Source organism: Suricata suricatta, chromosome 4 (assembly GCF_006229205.1).
Source record: "Suricata suricatta isolate VVHF042 chromosome 4, meerkat_22Aug2017_6uvM2_HiC, whole genome shotgun sequence".
Lineage (NCBI taxonomy): Eukaryota > Metazoa > Chordata > Mammalia > Carnivora > Herpestidae > Suricata > Suricata suricatta.
The window spans coordinates 10107725-10128710 of NC_043703.1; positions in this window are offsets into that span (position 1 = coordinate 10107725).

Consider the following 20986-nt stretch of genomic DNA (forward strand, 5'->3'; position numbering starts at 1 on the left):
GCTGGCATCACTGGCCATTGAATTAAGATATGGATCATTTGTTAGAGGCAGATTTTAAGTGGTTTCTCATTCTCCTTTCATGGGCAGTGATTCAATGTCAATGTCGATTTTAAGGCTTGATTACAGAACCAACCAACCTACAAGAGGAATTATATAGCTTCATTGTGTTCCTTCCACAAATGGGTATGTCACTCCATTTCCTCTATGATGTGGACAGTGACCCCAAAACCACACTAAGTGGAACCACTTGTCTTGATACATCATCCCTTATAGTGCTCCCAATGTCTGGCTTCCGCTGAGATATTTAGCATTTAAATGAGAGCAAACCCAACTTTAGATACAGAAATGGGTGAAGGCCTGTGGGTCCTCTGCAAATAAACATGTATTAAAAGATGGTACTTTTACATTCTAAGCCATGTCAAAACCACCTAGAATAATAAATCAGCAAGTTGATCAAGGGCTGTCAGGAATAGTAGGGGAACATTTTCCAAGAAAGTCTTCTTTAGTGAAGATCTCAAGGAAGAGAGTTCTTCCCAAATATTATAACCAAGAAAGGTAGCTTTTTAATTTGAATTATCAGCATATTCTTAGGCATTCTTTATTTAATTTTATAAAGAGAAGAGTAAAATGTAGGTAACATTCTTGGAGCATAAGAGGAGGTTGGAAAGATTAAAATAAGGACAGAAGATAGGGGAACAGGTAAGTGGAGGGGGAAAAGTAGTTTCTATTACTCCAATCTTGGAAATAGAATATACTATCTCAGGTTTGCAGACAACTAGAGTAGAATGTTAGTCAATGGGTCTGGCCAGGGAGAAAACTTCATCTGAAACAGAATGAGTGTATTAGTCAGAGTTCTCCAGAGAAATAGAGACAATAGGATATATGGGGAGGGGGGGTTATTTTAAGAAACTGGCTCATGGGATTATGTGGCGGTGATAACAAATCCAAAATCCAAATGGCAGCCCAGCAACTAGAAATTCAAACAAGAGTTGATGTTGTAATGTTGATTCCAAAATCTACAGACTAGAAACTTAGGCAAGATTTCTATGTTTACAGTCTTGAGGCAGAATTCCTTCTTATGGAAACCTGAGTCTTCACTATTAAGGCCTTCAATTGATTAGATGAGGCCTACTCACATTATGGAGGGTAATCAGCCTTCCTCAAAGATGATTTAAGTGTGAATCACATCTAAAAAATTGCCTTCATGGCAACACCTAGTGTTTGACCAAACAACTGGGCACTACAGCCTTGCCAAGTCAACACACATAAATGTAATCATCATAAAAAATATAATTTTATTGCCTGTAGTTAGTACAACCTTAGATATAGTCACTTGTATGCCTCCAGAATCCAACAAATTGTCTTTTTTCCCTCCTCACAAAAACCAAAGAATTGATTTTATCCCCTCGGCTTCTTGCATGACACAGAAGAAAGGAAAGCAGGTAGAGAAAGAGAAAAGTAGCATGACATTGTTTTTAATATGTGTATTTGTTGCCATGGTGTTAACCCTAGTTCACAAGGCTGTGTCAATGGACTTGAGAGATACATCCCTTCCCACAGGTACGGTCTTAACCTCCTCTGTTTTAATTGGTCCCAGGAGCCTTAGGACAGTTGTCATAGGATACACCAGACTCTGGACACTGTCTTCTCTTTCAGAGTCTGCACTTCATGTTGGGAACACAATGTAGGCTCTACCCAGGAAAACACTGGGAACACAACAAAACATTCAACTAGGGAACATCAGGCTGGCAACTGTCAGCAGTATATTCCACCTGTCACAGGAGGCTCACGGGGAGCTCAATTCTCTCCTCTGGTGCCAGGTGACACAGTGGGTTCTCCCAGGTGCAGAGGAGAGAAAAGCTCCTCTCTGTTCCTGTCTGAGCCAAGAGACAAGAGGATGGGAATGGGAAGGAGTCGCATTCTCTTGACATGTTCAGTGGGAGTCATAGATTGACTGAAATATCTATCCCTCAGGGATTCATTGCAGGGGTGTGTTGGCCTTTTTCCCCAAACTGTCTCTTCCCCACCTTTGTGCAGGGCCCTGCACCTCCCAACTGTGGATGTGTGCTTCTGCCTCCAGCTCTCCGCTCAACCTTCCTGTTACCATCACTGCTGCAGGGAATGCCCCTTTTTCTGTGTTCTATCAACTTAGCTTCAGAGCCAAACCCATGTAGAATTTCAAATTGGGTGTTCTTTTTGATTCATTGATTCCTTTACAGGGCAAAGAAAAGGGGCCTAGCTCAGGGCCAGGTCAAAAGATAATTGGGAATTCTGCGAAGCCCTAATGAGCACAGTCTGAAGGTCCAGGCTGTGTTCTCACTTCCAACAACTACCTTGTGTTGACACGTCACACCACCATCCCTGATTGTCTTATCCAGGGGTCTCCCAGCCCAGTCAGGGGCTCTCCCGCCCTTCTGCAACTGCCTCACACCCTGGGCTAGCCGCTAATTAGATGCCTCATTTCTTGGCATGTGCATGGGCTTGAACCATCTGCTTATTGACCACATCCTTCAGAATATATTGAATCTTAAGGAATCCAGCCACAAAAGCAGGTAATGTTGCAGGCAGCTTGTAGAGAAGCTTTCTCCAGAGCAAACCTGGGAGTCCAGAATGGGTGGTGACCCATAACCACACACGAATCAACAAGACCCAGAACTACTGGCTGCAAAGCCCACAGATTATCCTCATCATAAAGTGATACAATAATAAAATTTGGAATTTCTACGTGAAGTCATTGCACTATAGTTGGTATTATGGAAAAGAAAAATGTAGGAAGCAGGTCAACAGGCTGCACGGTTATGAGTAGCCAAGTACCAAAAAGTACCAAGTACCAAGTACCAAAGCCCACTTTGCAGGTAATTCTGCACTTGCTTCTCCAGTCCAACCATGTCGGAATCTTCCACAAGACCACAAAGCCTTTCAAGGGCAAGGATGATCAGTCCATCTCAGTACATCCAGCCATCTCTAAATGGCATGTTGACGCACACATGGTTCCAGCACTGCAGTTTGAACTGAACAGACGATGTTGCTTTGGATTGTTTTTTAACTCATCTCCAAATAAGAATGCCTGATATCCCTGGGATTCTCTCAAATAAAACATTACCACTGAAAGATGTCTCAATTTTCCATCCCCAACTCCTGTCCATTCCTCCCTTTTACTTGCTTCTTTATGGGACACAGACAACTTGCTCTCAGGCTCAGGTAAGACACTTGCCTTCCCTGGAGCACCAGTGTCCTTTGAGATCTCTCCTCGGTTCTCAGGCAAGATCTTCATCCCAGAGACCCGCGCAGGGCAGCACGCTGCAAGAGGCCTGAGTAAGCCTTTGGAACCAAGTTTGGAATAAGCGGGGCCGGGAGTCAGGGCCACAGTTCACCCACCACCTCAGCAGATGTGACAGACCATGAGGGTGACCAAAGCTGGGTAGCAGGAAGGGACCTTTGATCCTTAGCCTGTGCCCCATCACATACAAAGACCTAGGTGAAGGGGGACTTCACTCGAAAAGACTTGTCATGCTCTGACCTAAGGTCTTCTCAAATGTCAGGCCAAAAAGAACTTTCTCTTCTGGGGAGGAGCAAGCTGGGCAAGAAGAACCAGGAGTGGAGAGTGGGGTGAATGGATGGTTTGATCAGACAGCTAATCAGGAAATGTCTTTTCCTGAAATCAGCCCACTCTCAGAGAGCAGCTGGTCCACACCCTGATGCTGGCTCAACCTCAGAGGGTCAAAGTTCAAAGATCAAATCCAGGAAGGAGAGAAGTCTGGTAAGAATTTGACCAAGTCAAGTTAGCAGTATTTTGCCTCAATTGGTCACATAGCTAATCCCTTATATGGCAGGGATCTGGAGGGTGTCTGGCCCCTTCACCGGGAAACAAGAAGACATCTGTGAAGTCCTGTGTAAGTCCCAGGGGAAGGATGGCTCTTTTCAGTCAGCTGTTCTCCAGACTACAAGAGGATGAGGTTCCTAGAGCACCCCAGTTTTCCAGGAGCACAAGGCAGGTGTTCCACTCATTGTTTCAGTTCCAGGGCCTCTTTTTTTCTCTTCTGTAGAACGAGATTAGAATGATACATGCCTTGCGTACCTCTCATCAAGAGTATGAGAATCCAGGGGCACCTGGTGGCTCAGTCGGTTAAGCCTCCCACTTCGGCTCAGGTCAGATCTCACGTTCGTGGGTTCGAGCCCCGCGTCAGGCTCTGTGCTGACAGCTAGCTCAGAGCCTGGAGCCTGCTTCCGGTTCTGTGTCTCCTCTCTCTACCCCTCCCCCTCTCATGCTCTGTCTCTCTCAGTATCAAAAATAAATAAAACATTTAAAAAAAATTTTTAAAGAGTATGAGAATCCAATGAGATGTATTGCCAAGTGTGTTTCATGGTCCTTAGTTCAAATGAAGAATGCCAGGCATTGTTGTCTCTGACAATGGCCATTGAGCTCCATGCTCACAATGGTTTCAGAGACCATCCTCACCCTCACGTTATGATATTCATAACATTTCCATTCTTCACAGACAGAGGTAATGCATTTGCTGGGTGGGAGGCCGTGGGAGGACAGCTGAGGGCCCCTTGGTACACCTCACAAGGGGGCACTACCTCCCTTCTGAGCCCACTCCCAGTCTGTGAAGAATTATGAAGAATTTAGAACCTCATGGAAAATGCTGTCTAAAAGACAGTAGTAAGTAAAGCAAGCACCTGTGAGAGCCTTTATATGCACTGAGATCAGAACTCTTAAATCCCTTTCCTTCAAAGGTGTCTCATGGCCCCTGTCAGAAATTTAGTCCACTGTCCTTCAGAGGTAGGAGCCTGGAGTCCCTAGCAGCAGGTGTCTGGTCCTCATGGCCACGGGAGAAGTGTGAATAATGCTTCAGTCAGCAGACCGAATAAAGATGCCTGGGGAGCAAAGCTTTCTCAGAAACCCAAGGAAGAAAATCAATGGCCCTAGAAGGGAGAGAAGAGAAAAATCTATATGAAAGGGAAATTAGTGATATGGAATGCAATTTGAAGACCTCTCCTCCCCCAAAGCAATTGACTCAAGAGATTGAAACCAAAAAACCTCTGGTTGGGAAGGGGAAGAGGCAGAACCAGCAGATTCCTATATTGACTGGCCACTGGTTCACCGGCCACTGCTGGTCTCTGGACTGGGTTTTTGTTTGTCTCTGTTTTTGCTGATTTATCAGAGTGGAGCTGACACAGATCTTCCCAAAATGGGACATCAGGTTTGGATTTGGAGCAAATGCTATGTCAGTTTATTAATTCTTCTCCCTGCTATAAATAAAACCCAAACAAATGTGAGAGCGTTTGCATTTAATTTCCTGAATGAACGTCCACAACTGGATTTTAAGCACAGTCTTGAGTACCAATTTGCAACCTTCAGAAGCAATTTCATCAGAAAGATCTTGGAGAGAAGGTACATTTGTTTAAATGACTGTGCTGGAGGTACATATGACCTTTCCTAAATGACCAAATCTAGAATATTAATTCTAGAATGCTAATCCATCAGTATTATATTATTGATGGAGGGGACCATGTCTTAATTACCTTTGCATGTGTGCTACTAGGCATGAATATGCACATTTTCAGATAATGACATATACACCACCATTTGTCATACAGACACTGACCAGTCTGGCCCACCTTGTATTTTCTCCATCAGTATCCGACATTGTTCTCACAACCAATTCTCCCTCCAAAAAAAAGGAGGTGGGTCGGAAAAGCCCAGATACTCTCACACCATCATAAAGAACCAAAAATGACTTACTGCTCCTTATATACGCCTTGTTTTTCTGCCTGTGAGACCACAGTGGTCTATGTAAATCATGGACAGATATCAAATATGTTAGAAATATCCTCTTAGGAAAGACTGTATTGGAGATGACAGATTGCCTATTGACTGCTGTTATCAGCATTTACTATTAAAATAACCCACCTTGTGAAAAATGAAGGGATAAAACTCCTAGCTAAGTGGATATAATGAAAAAGTTCCATGTTTGTAACCTGTTCGTGTTTATCATTCCACATCTCTTGAAATCAACTGAATAGAGCAATGTCAGAAGTTGGCTAAGGGAACAATGTGATTTCCTTTTGATGTGTTTATTCACCAACCAGAAGCCCTTGGGGTTAACCTATCTCTTACATTCATTGATCCTCTAAGATCTAAAGGCTTTTAATAAAATTGACCTGACTGAAGCCTACTTCTTTTCATAATTTGTTTAAATCATAGACTGCATCCCAGATCATAACAAAGCTCTTTGCATCTATAAATGATGACAAGGAAACCAACCCAGTACACAATTGAATTTATGGCCTTTTTTTATTATTATCTGAACAAATGATCGGCCATCCTTTAAACATAAAATAACTTCTGACCTGTCAGTCTAAGGATAGTTTCTCACTAGATACAACTTTTGCCCTAAGAGGAGATGAAAAAACTGATTAAAGTATATGGGGGCTCAAATGAGAGTTGTTGTGCAGGACTGTGTCCTAGTTGACCCTTCCAGGAAAAGCTTAACACATGCCATCCTTCTGACCTCCAAAAGAATCCTAGCTTTCTAATTGTGGGTACATTCTTTCAAGCTACATTGCTTTCTGCATGAGAAACAAGGGAATGAAATGAAGATAGTCACTGGCAGGAGGATGTTTCTATGATCTCTTCTTAAGCTTTTTCTGTGGAGGGGTCAACTGCCTAATCACAAGGAAGAGGTACCCAAAATCCTGTCATTTCTCACAAACAACTACTTGATTGGCTTGCAATTTCAGTAAAAGGTTTTTGTTTCATGAATTGGTTGTTATATACATTATGTTTGAGAATTCATTGACTATCTTCTTTAAGAACAATAAGTTTTAGGACTTGAATGGAGCATTTCTCTGCATTTGGGTAGAATTCATCTTCAATTAGCCTAACAGGTGGGCCCATTTTTCTCCACAAGAACCACTGCATCATTCTAACAGGACACCCAATCTGGAAGTACTCTGCTAGTTTCTTTATTCTGCCCCCGTAAATTTGTTTCCCAATTAGATAATGAGAATGATCCAAACAAGAAATTAAGTGATTGTGATAATCTAAAGGAAAAAGTAGGGGATTTGGAATCAAGAGAGCTATTCTTCAGTCCTTAATTTGCTATTTTCTGCCTATAGTGTCTTGAACAAATAGGCATTCTTAATCCCCAGGCTCATCATCCACCAAAAGGAGTAACAGTGCTCCATGAGGAGTTTCTTATGAGGCCAAACAATATGATAAATGAGCATGCCCACTGGTAACTATAAAGTTCTCTGCAACACATTTGTCTTCCTCACTGAGAGACAAGTTACAAAACAGTGTTACTATAAGTTTGGGGGTCAGACAAACCTAGATTCAAACTCTAGCTCTAAGACTCACTTGTAAGCCATGTGGTCGGGGCAGTGTAGAAGGCAGAATTGTTTAGTGGCCCCTACATCTTCGGCCCTACCCCCCTGAATTGTGATCTGTGATAGGATACAATGCCCATGGCAAAAGGGATTTTGGAAATGTTTAGCTTACCAGTCAGTTGACTTTGAGTTACTAAAAATGGAGATTATCCAGGTAAACTTAATCTAATCATGGGAGCTTGTTAAATTTAACTAGGGAATTTTCTCTAGCTGGTAGCAGAAGGGGAAACCAGAGAAACTGGAAGCATAAGAAGGACTCTGATGCATAGTTGCTCTCTTGCACGAGGAAGGGGGTGCTGTACAAAGGAACTCAGAGGGGTCTCGAGAAGATGAGAACAACTTCTGGCCAACAGTCCACAAGGGAATAGGAACTCCCGATCCTGTATCCACAAGGAACTAGATTCTGCCGACTGATGGGATGAGCTTGGAAGTGACTTCTTCCCTAGACCCCGCCTAAAAAGAATCACTTTTAGGGAAAGAAAAGGCAAAATTCCAGCTGTTTTGCAGTAGTGGCTGATGCCGACTTAAAGGGCACAGAACACTTAACTGAACTGTGACCAGGATCTGCTCTGTCCCCGTGTTTGCAGGGCTTGAGACCTGCTTCTGGTCATTGGTCTGGAGATGATAACAGGCGGCAAGTCTCCAGGAGCATGAGCATCAGCCTGAGGAGGTCTTAGTAGATCCCCCACGCTACCATGACTAAGGGGGATCATGGCTCCCTTAAGCCCCTCCTGGAGGTCTCTGGCTTTCCACAACTGGTTCATATGAGGGTATCATTTTCTTCTATTAAGGCTTCAATGAATTTAACAAAATTCAGCCTACCCTGTAATTCTTAACAGTTGCACTCATCCAGTTGTCCAAGTCCAGTAGTCAACAACCACCAGGGATCTGTTGTAGTCAAACAAACCAGCTTAAACTTCGTGGGTGCTGTTTTACCCACAACAGACCTGACCCACACCTCTGCAGCAACCAGCGCAGGAAGCCAAACCACAACCCTTGTGACAATCAGCCCAGAACACCCAACACATGATGAATGGCTAGCAGCTTCCTTGATTTTTGCCCCCACTGCCAACTCAGAACCAGAGAAAGCCAACTACTATCCCCTAAACAATCACATAGGATGCCTTCTAAGTAGCCTACTTACAGCTTCCCTAAGATCCAATCAGGCGCATGTGAAGCTTTCTTTTTATTCTCTATAATGCTTTCCACTCCCCTGCCTCCCATAAACTCTGCCAAACAAAAGTGACGGTGGCTGACTCCCTTGCTATAGGAGGTTCTGAATAAATAGTCTCTGCTTGTCCCCATTTGGGTGATCTTTGTTTATTTCCACCGACTCATGGATATCTTAGTGATGGGGAATTGAGAGGGGCTTCTTTTAGGATTTGGCCATTGCTAGAAGATTCTAAACAGGATGCAAAGGTGGCTTGAGGCCACATGCTATCAGGATAGGTGCACAATTCAGTGACTGGGTGCCTTGGTGTTTTTTAATCAGGAGGCGGGAGGGTCGAAGCAGAGACCAGGTAACAATCAGTAAGAAGTGATAGTCTTCTGAGTTAGATGAAAGAGCAGAGAGGGATGTTTACTTATTTGGGGTGAGCTGCAGTGTGTCCCTGTCCTCTGTCTCATTTCTGTAAAATCCTGGAGTGTTCTGGTCTCTGTCTTGTTCTACTGCAGCGCAGAGTGGTCTTGTCTCAATATTATTTATATTCTGTGAGTGTTGATCACCCCCCCCCCCAGCAGCGTTATGCGCTAGCTGCCCTGGCTGTTTTCACTTTCTCACTGTCCAAGCAGCACCCTAGCACCTTAGCTGGTGATCAGCAAACTTTGCCTGCAAAGGCAAGATAGTAAATATTTTAGGCTTCATGGAACACACATGGATTCTGTTGCATATTCTTCATTTATTATAACCCTTTAAGAATCTGAACATCATTCTTGGCTCATGGGCCACAGGAAAACAACCCAGAGGTTATAGACGCCTGCCTGCTGAGCAGAAAGAAGCTGAGGCTCTCTCATTCCCTTTTGCCGACACCCTCCATCCTTCAGAGACCTGCTGGAACTGGACTCCGGCATGAACCCTAATCCTTACAAGAGATTAGGACACAGACGTGCATGGAGGAAAGACCAGGGAAAGGTACAGGGAGAGAAGCTGGACATCTACAAGCCAAGGTGGGAGGCCTCAGAGGAAACTAACTCGGTCTACACCTTGATCTTGGACTTCCAGCCTCCAAAACTATGAGGAAATGAATCTCTGTGAAGCCACCTAGCTTGTGGTACACTGTCAGGGCTGCACTTGCAGAAGGATACAACGCTTCATCTTAGGGGTTCCCAAAGTCAGAGATGATCTTCTTTGAGAGGACACTCATTTTCTAGTTTGTGTATAGAAAGAATTGGTTCCTGCTGAAAGGTTGGCAGAATGGAGTCCCCAGAAAAATCTAATACTGGAAACTGCCAATTAAGATTTCCCTCCCGAGTCTGCAACTCCACAACTTCAGGTCTGCCATCAGGAACTCATCTCTGGGAGTCAGACTCTCTCCCCCACAAAATAGGGCCAGCTGAGCCCTTCTGTCTTTGTATGTTAAATAGCACCTATTTCCATGGATTTCTACAATCTGAAAACCTAACTTTTCCCAACAGAATGGATTAGAAAAGCAATGTGAAAAATGTAACAACGAATTACCGCAAGAAAGTCCCTCCTCCCTTTCTCCCTATTGACTTATCTCATTAAATCAGGTAGTTTATACACACAATCTTCCAGTTTTCAAAATTAATTATAAGTGCCCAAAGGTATTGAAGCCCTGAACATTTACAAGAGTGCACAGCCAGACAAAAACAGAAGGACTGCTGACTTTCCAATCAGGCAACTTAATTTCCCAATTATCTTCCTTTGGTAAATTGTGGATCTAAATATAACATATTGTAATCTTTGCCATTTTTCTGCAGGGCTGATGCATCAGTGCCTTGATCTCTTGTTTTCTCTCTTTTGCACATGAAAATAAGGGTGAATAAGGGTGATTCTAGATGCTTGTCAATAAGACGTTGCTAAATTAAAAGAGAGACCTGCATGACATTATTCAGCCAGTAGCAATAAGAGGAAATGGAAGGGCTTGAGCTCCCCATGCTCTGGACCCTGGGAAGGAATTAATTAATGGTTCTGAATTTAGACCCTTCCGGCAGCATCTCTGAGTTGAGTGGCTATGGCTTATTCACAGGAAGCCCAGCTGGTTATTTCAGGGTGACACCAACTGACTGACAATGTGCCCCCCAACAAGCATATTTATGGCAGCTGACGAGAGCCCATGGAACAAGCCAGAAGTGGTCCACTTCCCTGAGACAGACCCCCACCCTATTGGAGGCAGAGGTGGGATCCATCAACATCTAAGTGCAGCTGAAGGGAACATCACCCTTCTTGGCTCAAACTCTGATCCCCCACAGCTTTCTGGAAAACTCCAACTGCAAATCCTAAAGATATCTTTCCCTTAATGGAATCCAGAGCCATCGAGCCTGGTTCTTCCGTTGTTCTATGATGAAATGGTTGATTTTCTACAATAAAGGAAACTATTCAAGGTCTGCCAAAGCCCTCCAGGTGGCACCCTAGCCTGTAAACTCCTCCTGGCCACCTACCCACCTTCTTATCTTTCCTGATGCTGCATTTTGGATTTGAACCTATTTTTGCCAATGTGGTTTGAGTTTACATTCTAGTCTTTTGCCTTGTGTTATGGGCTAAATTCTTTCCACTCTGAATTTATATGCTGAAGTCCTAACCCCTAGGACCTCAGAATGTGACTTTATTTTGTAGGTAATTAAGATTAAATGAGGTAATAAAGATTAAATGAGGTCACTGAAGTAGACCTTAATCCAACATGACATGTCCTTATCGGAAGAAAAGATTAGAACACAGTCACTCACAGAGGGAAGCCTATGTGAAGAGAAAGAAGACAGCCATCTATAAGCCGAAGAGAGAGACCTCAAAATGAAGCCCATCCTGTCGGTGCCTTGATTTGGGGCTTCTAGTCTCTCAAACTCTGAGAAAAGAAAATTCTGCTGTTTAAGCCACTACTCTGTGGGATTTTGTTATGGCATCCTGAGCAGACTAAGGTACCTTGACAGTCTTCTAAGACATAAATTTCCATTTTTTTATCTTTTTCTTCTTCTCCTACACCAACAATGGATACCCTCTCCACAAAGCCCTCATCCCTTGGGACCAAGGGTGATATCCAAAATATTTTAAAACTGCTAAAGCATGGGCACTGCCCAACCAGAACAGATTCCAATTGTATAGCAGTGGGGCCAGCACTACCCATCTATTCATAAATGGTGAGTAAATCAAGGGACCTCAGAGGAGAGGACAGAGGTTGAGGGGCTTCAGTGGCATTGAATGCATTGGGGCATTTAATGGAAACTTTGTACCATGGGAATATTTCAGTATGGTCATTCCAGTCCAACCAGCTGGACATCAGCCTGCTTGATCCATGCAACAGGGCAGCCAAAGGGACTCCACACTCTGACTTCCTCTGCTGAGAAGGAAGAACCACCATTTACACACTGAGCAAGCTAGAATCTCCACATCACCTTTGATTCTCCCCTCTGTGTATCATTGGTGATCACTTTTTATTGATCCTGTTTCTGAACGTTCTCCATTCTTGCACTGAACTTCACCATGTTCCACACTGGCCACAGGATGTCCCCATCTCGCCTTATCCTTCAATAGTGAGCAGTGGGGACAACGGGTTTCCTCGTAAGTGGGTAGGAATGATGGTTCCTAGGGGCACCTGGGTGCCTTAGTCCATTAAGCATCTGACTTGGGCTCAGGTCATGAGCTCACAGTTTATGGGTTTGAGTGTCATGTCAGGCTCTGAGCCTCCTTCAGATTCTTGTCTCTCTCTCTCTCTCTCTCTCTCTCTCTCTCTGCCCCTCCCCTGCTCGCACTCTGTTTCTATGTGTGTGTCTCTCTCTCTCAAAAATAAATATTTTTTTTAAAGTTTAAGGAATGATGGTTTCCAATCCTCTGTAAGCTTTGACGTGTACACAAACCCTTAAGCTCACACAGCAACACTTCCTAATTCTCACAACCACAAGAGAACAATGTAGGTATTGTGAGCATCTTACCAAACCTTATGGAGACGCATAAGACCCTTGTAAGTGGACATAGTTGGACCTTCCAGGACACAGTAGCAACATGTTGTTCCATTTGAAGTCCCTCATCCAGTCTGATGCTGTCTGATTGGGCCCTTTCTGTGGGCCAAGGAAACAGTCATGGTGATCCTGTGGTTATGGTGGTCCCTCTGGACTCTGGAAGCAGCTTCTCCTTTTTATTGGAAGATAAAACACAATGGAAAGATCTGGGAGAGAAAGCATAATGTCCCAGAGGAAATGATGTCTAAAAGGATGCAGCCAATACACATTCCTGTTTCAACACAGTCCTCAGCAGGGGTTGCTTCTGGTATTTGGTGTGTTATTCCAACTTCCACAGGGGGAGGGTTCCTTGGGCAGGCTGACATCCTCTGTCTCCTTCACCCTAATCCAATCCCAGCCATGCCACACTGCTGCCTGCTGGAACATGGGCACCTTCCTTGGAGACATTACCTCCATTTCTACCCTCAAAAGCAATTTCCAGCCCTCACCTAGGACAAAGTCCTTACCAAGATGAAACCTTACTGCTTTATGCTGCTTGACATCTGCTAGACTATTTTGTTTTTTAGCTATCATTTCTCCTTTTAGGCTCCAGGACCCAGTATTTTCATAAATTTCTTACCATCCATCCCAAGATAAGAGGGACATCAAATCCCCTCTCGCTAATGGCCAGCAGTCTGCACAGAGGCTCTGGGAAGTGAGCCCAAGGGCAGGGCCTTCACCCTAATTTCACATGGGAGATCAATGAAGCCTCATCAGAGCTTAAGAGATTAGTGGCAAAGAGGTGACAAAGGTCAATAGCATTTTGTTGATGTCCCCTCGAGAAACAGCACTTGGAATATTTCAGGATAACCATCAGCAAGTTAGCTTTCTGTCACTTAGTTGCTGCCGGATGGACAATATGAAATCCATTTGGAAGTAGCATTGGGTTTCCTCTACAGCCAGGGCCTATATTGTTAGAGGTGGGGGGGGGGGGGTCAACCAATTTGGGACCACAGTTTTGGTCTCAACAACAAAGAATATTAAAAAAAGGACACAATAAACATTAATATTCCTTTCCCTTGAAAGAAAAACATAGAGAAACTTACAGAGCTTTGTTTTAATTGTCTGATTTGAATCTTCTCTGTGGGAAATATTGCTGTTATTCAATCACAAAATTGCATCTTCTTGAATTTATATCACTAAATACATCCCCACTGGCAGTTGATTTGGTGGCTCTCCAGTAAAACTCACAAGCAGAGTTAGTGTTTTCATGTATTCAGAGGTCTCATCGAGGGAGAAAGCAGTAGAAACTCCCCAGTTTCCCAATTTTTTTTCTCTTCAATTCTCAGGAATAGAAATTCTTTACCCTGAAAACATTGTCTAAAGACTCTGTTAGCATAACCAAATTTTGCATGCAAGCAACCAAATTGTTTTAGTATTTTTATTCCTCAGTAATAATATTTCTTACTCAAGAACTGTTGTCCCTTCCTTCTAAGAGAGAGACAGCTGCAGTTATATTAGGCATGGACTTCAAAAAAATATTTGTATATATTTCCCAGGAGGCTAAGGGATGCTCACTCCAGGCAAAGCATTTCAGAGATAACTAAAATAATTCTATGTGAAATGCTAGCAGAAGAATTCAGGGCTTCACATGAAGATACTATAAAGCAAAGAAACAGTTGAAAAAGCAATTGCAAAATTTAGTACTATGGTAAATATCTTTCAGATTACAATGCTCCATGAAAATAGAACTCTAGCCACACCTAAGTTGTATGTCCTGTTAAAAAGTAGGACAAATTAAAATTAAGCAAAAAGAAAGCAAAGGCACATTTGGGTAAAATACAGGACTCTTGTGGGAGAAATTGTTTGTTTCATTTTTTTTTAATGAATTGGAAAGTCAACTGGGAAAAGAGTCACGGATGCAAAGAGAAGTGTGATCAAGGTAAGAATTTTAAGAAGGTGAAAGGAACTTCAAACACAAAACAGGACTTTAAAAGAACCAAATACTTGAATATTTCATTGGCCAGACAAAACTACAGGCCATGGATTATAGAGAAGTCTTGCTGAACAGAGTTAATTTTTTATTTGCTTTTAGTTGGAGATATGTTTGTGGTAGGTAGTAGACTTTACGGTTGATGTGTATATGAGCCAAGTCCAAGACCAATGTCATCCCCAATTTTACACTCTGTGTTGATGTCTGCTCTGGCAAAGACAGCAGAAAAACTGAATTAAATTTAATACATGCCATTCAACAGAGACACATCTCCTCAAATCTCTTGAGATACAAGACCCTCCCTCCTATTTAACTCTCCCATGTCCTCTGCAAGCTCCTTTTATGGTCTTCCTCTTAATTAATGCCTGAATTCTGTCCAGATGGCCAGGTTTCCTAAAGTCACTAAAGAATCACTGGATGGCAAAACTGCAGATAACTTTTTTTTATTATCATTACATCTAGCTCAGCCTCACTTAAAGTGGGGCTGAAAGTCCACATCCTCACCCTTGGGTTTCCCAGCCCCCCGCCCCCACTCCATGGCAACCACCATGCACCCACATATCACCCTGCTGCCTGGAAGACACTTCCTGTAAAGTCAGTAGTTCTTGTTTTAAATTCTGTGTAAGTTTCCTCTAGTCCCTTGATAAATAGAAGCCATGAAGATAGTCTTCTTTAATACTTTTGAAACATGCATTTCCATTTATTATCCTTAATAAAAAGTAACAAGTTATCAAATGTTTTGTTCTCTGATTTGATCCACTAGCCTGTAACTAGTTTTTAAGTGCTCAGAGACAAACTGTACCCCCATAAGTCACAGTTTAATGAGCAAATGAAATGCATGGCCATAGTTTTACATAATATTCATATGCAAAAGGATGGATACATCTCGTAGCAGCCTAATTTAATAGACTGTTCTAATAATATGCTGGGGGATTTAAATGCACAGTAGTCTCCCCCTCTACCCTGCCCTTTCCGTGGTTTCACTTACCAAGGTTTCAACTGCCCATGGTGTCAACCATGGCCCAGAAGTAGATGAACCCCCGTTTGGTGAATCATCAGAAGGTCACTAGTAACCCAACGCTCTGTCACATGCCTATGTCATTCATGCCACTTTGTCTCATCACAGGGGCATTCTATCATCTTCCAACATCAGAAAAAGAAGAATGAGTATAGTATGTGTGATAAGATAGGAGAAAAGCCACATTCACACAACTTCTATTACAGTATATTGTTACAGTTGTTCTATTTTATTATGTTATTGTTGCTAACTTTTTATTGTGCCGAATTTATAAATTAAACTTTATCACAGGTAGGTATGTGTAAGGAAAACCTAGCGTATGTACAGGGTTCAGTAGTATCTGTAGTTTCAGGAACCCACTAGGGATCTTGAAAGTTCCTCTCCGTGGATAAAGGGGAGCTACTGTGTTACACAATAGCAATTAAAAAAAAAAAAGTAGACATACTGCCTTGAACTAATCAACAAATAGAGTTTAAAGTTTTTTTCTCTTTGCTTTTTTGTATGAGATTTTTTTCCTCCATCTCCCACAATAGGATAGAAAGAATGATCAACTATTGGATTCTACGTGAAACTTGGAAGTAAAGAATTCATATTACATGACTGTAAAAGATATACCATATAATATAAAAGTATATAATGGAAGGAAGGAATGAGCCTATCTACAGTTAAGAAATCTGAACACCTATGTAAATGTCATGTTCACAGGGATACCAGGTGTGAGGAATTAAAAAGTCAGGTTGTTTTTCAAAAGGAGGTTCTATGTCCATTTCCCAGCCACAAAAGGAATAAATTTGAAGGCATGTTATTACATGCCCAAGTATGGCCTACATTTATAGCCAACCACCCACTATCTGCTGTTTGCTGGATTTTATTTTATTTTAGTTCGTTTTTATTGTAATATGGCTTTCTGGGTATCATCCTACAAATCCTCAACTTTCATTATCATAACTGTTATCAATCCACTGTTATTAGTCAAGCAGATTATGCTAAGTACTGGATCAACTGGATTTCCACATGGAAGAAAACATTAATCTTCAACCCTACCTCACACCATAAGCAAAAATCAATGCCTGTTAGATTAAAGATCCAAATTTGAAAAGTAAAATTTCAAAGTTGCTGAAGATATCATAAGAGAATATATTTATGATGTTGGAGTAACCATAAGTTCTTAATACCTACACCACTGACTCTGAAGGAAGACTTTACAAGACTTACATCCTGTCTATTTAAAATAGTCTTACAAAGATAGATAAACAATAGAATATTGCACATAATACTTAGACACTTCACAAAAAAGGACATCCAAATTGACGATAAACAGGGAAAGGTCCTCAACCTCACTAGTCATCAGAAAAATGAAAATTAAAACTACAATGAGGTACCACTACATACTTGTTAGAATCAGTAAAAATTTTAAAGATTAAGACTAGGGGCGTCTGGGTGGCTCAGTCAGTTAGGCATCCGACTCCTGGTTTTGGCTCAGGTCATGATCCCAGGGTCATGGGATAGGGCCTCAAGTTGAGCTCTGTGCTGAGCTTGCAGTTAACTGAAGAGTCTCTCTCTCTCTCTCCTCCCCTGTCCCTCTCCCCCACTCACACACGCATGTGCTCGCTCTCTCAGAAAAAAAAAAAATGGCTAAAAATAGCGAACATTAACAAGACTATAGAGCAATTAGAACTATCATTTCATGCGGGGCGGGGGCAGAGAGTCTAGGATGCAAGTGCTTTGGAGAACTTTGGTAGTGCCTACTGAAGCTTCGAGTGTGCATAGGCTCAACAGCAACGTGTCCACATGTGCAACAAAGAACATTTCCATTCGTATGAGAATGAATTTTTAAATTGTGGTAGAGTCAGTCACTCAGTAGAGCAGTATACAGCACTGAAAACATGCCTGCTTGTATACTGATGATCGCAAAAATGAAAGTAGAAATACACATGGAATCACATACTACAGGATACCATTTATATCAAGTGTAAAAACAAGCAAAATTATCTTTGGTGTTAGAAATCCAGAGAGTGGCTACCTTCAGGAAAATAATAACTGAAAGGGAGCATGAGGAGAGCTTCTGGTTGCTAATGTCCTATTTATTTGTATAACATATGGACCATATCAAACTGTGTGCTTATCACATGGATACTTTTCTATATGTATACTGTACTTCAATTTTAAAATTCTATTTTAAAAAAGAATGCATGGCAACTATGTTTCCGTATTTAAAATAAAGATGAATCCCTGCAGACTAATGATATTTATATTAATTTGGGGGTGGGGGAATAGTAAATAGAAGTAGAAATTACTTTTATATCATGCTATTAATGAAAGCTATTTTCTGATAGGCCTTGTATATGTTCCTCCAGACAGTTCCATTTTAAGCAGCAGTATGAAGCTGAAAACCAGTCAGTCTTATGAAAAAGAATCAAACTAGTTTAATATATACAATGTGATGCAATGAACTCTAAACATCCATAATACCTTAATTCCTCAGAGCTCAACATTAGGAATAATACAGACCTAAAGACTTTGAGTGTCTGCTATACTTCCTCTAATTTCTTCTATTAGTTGCAGGACAAATGTTAATTGTCTTTGATTAGAGGGGCCCCAATAGTTAGTTACGGCGGGTTCCATAACTCACCTTTCTCTTTCTTACAAGGAAAAAGACAGGTAACTAATGGAAAATTGAACAAAAGACTGAAAGCACCTCACAAAGACAATTGGAGTGTCCAGGAATTCCTAGAGGGGAGCAGAAGAGGGGCCCATTCCTGCTAAATGGCAAGAGACTCGGTCAATGAAAGAAAATACGTGCGGGAATATGGTGCACGGACTCAAGATGCAATCATACATGATGCTGAGAGCTTCCCTTTCTTTTCCATGTCTGAGGCCCTTACCCCGCCCTCAGGGCCCACAGGGCGCGGTGAGAAAGCTGCCGTGACTGGAGAGAACCAGGAGCTGGGCCAGTCAGGCGTTGGGCGCTGGCGCAAACGGTCCTGAGGACCCTCCGGAAGACCACAGGGAGAGGGGGGCACTTCCCAATCATTTGGGACAGGAGCTCACACTTGACTGTCACACAGCAAATGGAAAGGGCCTGGAATGCTGCTTTACACATAGAATCTTGCACACAGTAGGTACCCCAAAGCAGGTAGCTAATATTCTTACGTCTCCTTCTTGCCTCCTATAGTTACAAGGGCTGTAGGAACGTACATAAGTGCTGTCTGAAAAATAGCTTGGATTAAAGACATTTTACAATACAGCAGAGGAGAGATATTGTTGGAAATGAACAATTGCTTAAAATCATGCTACTTTCAAATTGCCTTACATCTGGACCACGCCTACTTCTATTTTATGTGTTTGTTTCAGAAAAGAACAAGAAAGCAGAATCAATTTGAACATTTGTCCTTAAGCTGCATGGAGATAATGAAATTGGAACCACAGAGAAGGCAATGGAATCAGAAGGTCCCCAATTCTCAATAAATAATGTTTTATATAATCATTAAGAATAGAAATTTCTAGGGGTGCCAGAGTGGCTCAGTTGGTTAAAGGACCAACTTCAGGATCTCAAAGTTCATGATTTCGAGTCCCACATCGGGCTCTGTGCTGACAGCTGAGTCTGGAGCCCATTTTGGATGCTATGTCCCCCTCCCTGTCTGCCCCTCCCCCACTCATGCTCTGTCTTTCTCTCCTTCAAAAATAAACAAACATTAAAAACATTTTTTTAAGAATAGGAATTTCTACTTATGTATTCAACGAATCTTTGCTGAGTGTCTGCTAAACGCCAGACACCGGCTAGGCACATGGGCTAGATCAACCACAAGGACGGAAAACAGAACAAACAATCCTTCCCATTGCAAGCTACATCCACGTGGTTCCCAGCCTGGAGGATACAGGCAATACAGCGGCAACCGCTGAGGAAACTGCTTAGGGGTATGTGCACCGGGGAAATGAAAGAACAGGTCAAGAGCGATAGGGTGTGGACTGTGAAGCAAACTGCAGATTGGGTGGGAAGAAGTTAGTTGAAGAAATATCTGAATCAGGTGAGGAATAAACCTCTGATAAAAGGCTTTCTTGCCCAGGAAAAGGACAGGGTGGCTGATTCTAGGCAAATGAGAGAAAGACAGAAAGTGCTGGAAGGTGGGCAGGGAGGTGGAGAGAGGGAGGTGGGCAGTTGTATTTGGCTTTCCAGACCCTTAGAAGGACTTTGGCTTTCACCCCCAGTGACAGGGGGGCCACTGCGGGGAACAGGACCAGATGAGTGACATGGTCTTTAACCAGATCACTCAGACGGGGCCACCAAGAAGAGACCAGAAGGGGCAGCGGTGGGAGCAGAGAGGCCAGTTAGGAAGCTACTGCAGTTTCTTGCTTTTAATCATTTTGGATCCAAAGCACAGGAGGCTTACCCACTGTTAAAACCCGGACTGTGAATGTCAGCAAGCTGGCGGTACTCAGCAATACTCAGCAAATGCCGAGCTCCAAGAGTCAGGTGGTTCCGGCAGGAGGCGAATACAGAGAAAACTGTGATCGGGAACCATGCCTTTTCCTGACAACTCTTCATACTGTCCTGGGTTTTTTAGCTGCCGGGAGAACAACTGAGTTTTAAAATGTAGGAGAAATATGTCCACTTCCGCCCAGAAAGGTAAATTGGGTAAATGGCACACGATTATATCCAATCGCTTTTCAGCATTTGGGGCAGGACTCATTCCCTGTAATGGCTTTGCCAATCTTTAAAACATTTATTTTATCACCTCCTTGCAGAAGGAGTGTTTTCTGCCACACCTAGCACTGGGCAGCTGATGTCCATGCAAAGATCTTACCAGACTGAAATAAGCAGCATGACGTGGTAGTTTAAAAACACAGAGATTCCAGGCTCTGCACCCAAGAGTAATGCTTTGGAATTCTTTCCTAAATGCCATGAGCACCTGTAAAATGAACAGAAGATAAACATCAACTCTGAGAGTTGTTTTGAGTGTTCAATTAGCTAAAAAATATGAAGGACCTTGTAAAGGAAAGGTGCTAACCGTCTATGTGTCATATGCCACTGCATTGCTCAGCACTGCATAAATTCTATACATTTTACTCCTTCTTAGTTCATTATAATTGGTGAAAGTGTGTGGCTAAAATAAAGCAGCAACTGCCTTGACCTTTGATTCGGGTATGACAAGGTCCTATCGGTCACTTTGTGACGCTTCAAATCCAATTTCATCTTCTTCCAGTTTCTGGCAAACATAGTTTCTATAATGAGTTCTTCATAGTCAAAGGAAACAATGTGAAAAACTTTTATTCCAGGCAAAATTCTTCTTAAACAGATTACTGGCATCATATACCTCAAGTGTTGGCCTTTATGACATGTTGACATATATATGAAGTTTCAGGAGAATTATGTCAATTGCCATGAAACGCCCCTGCATACATCTGATATAAGAGCTCCCTCCGGTCAGAACGCACATGTGATGAGAGCAGCTCATCCTTCTAACAGTCGA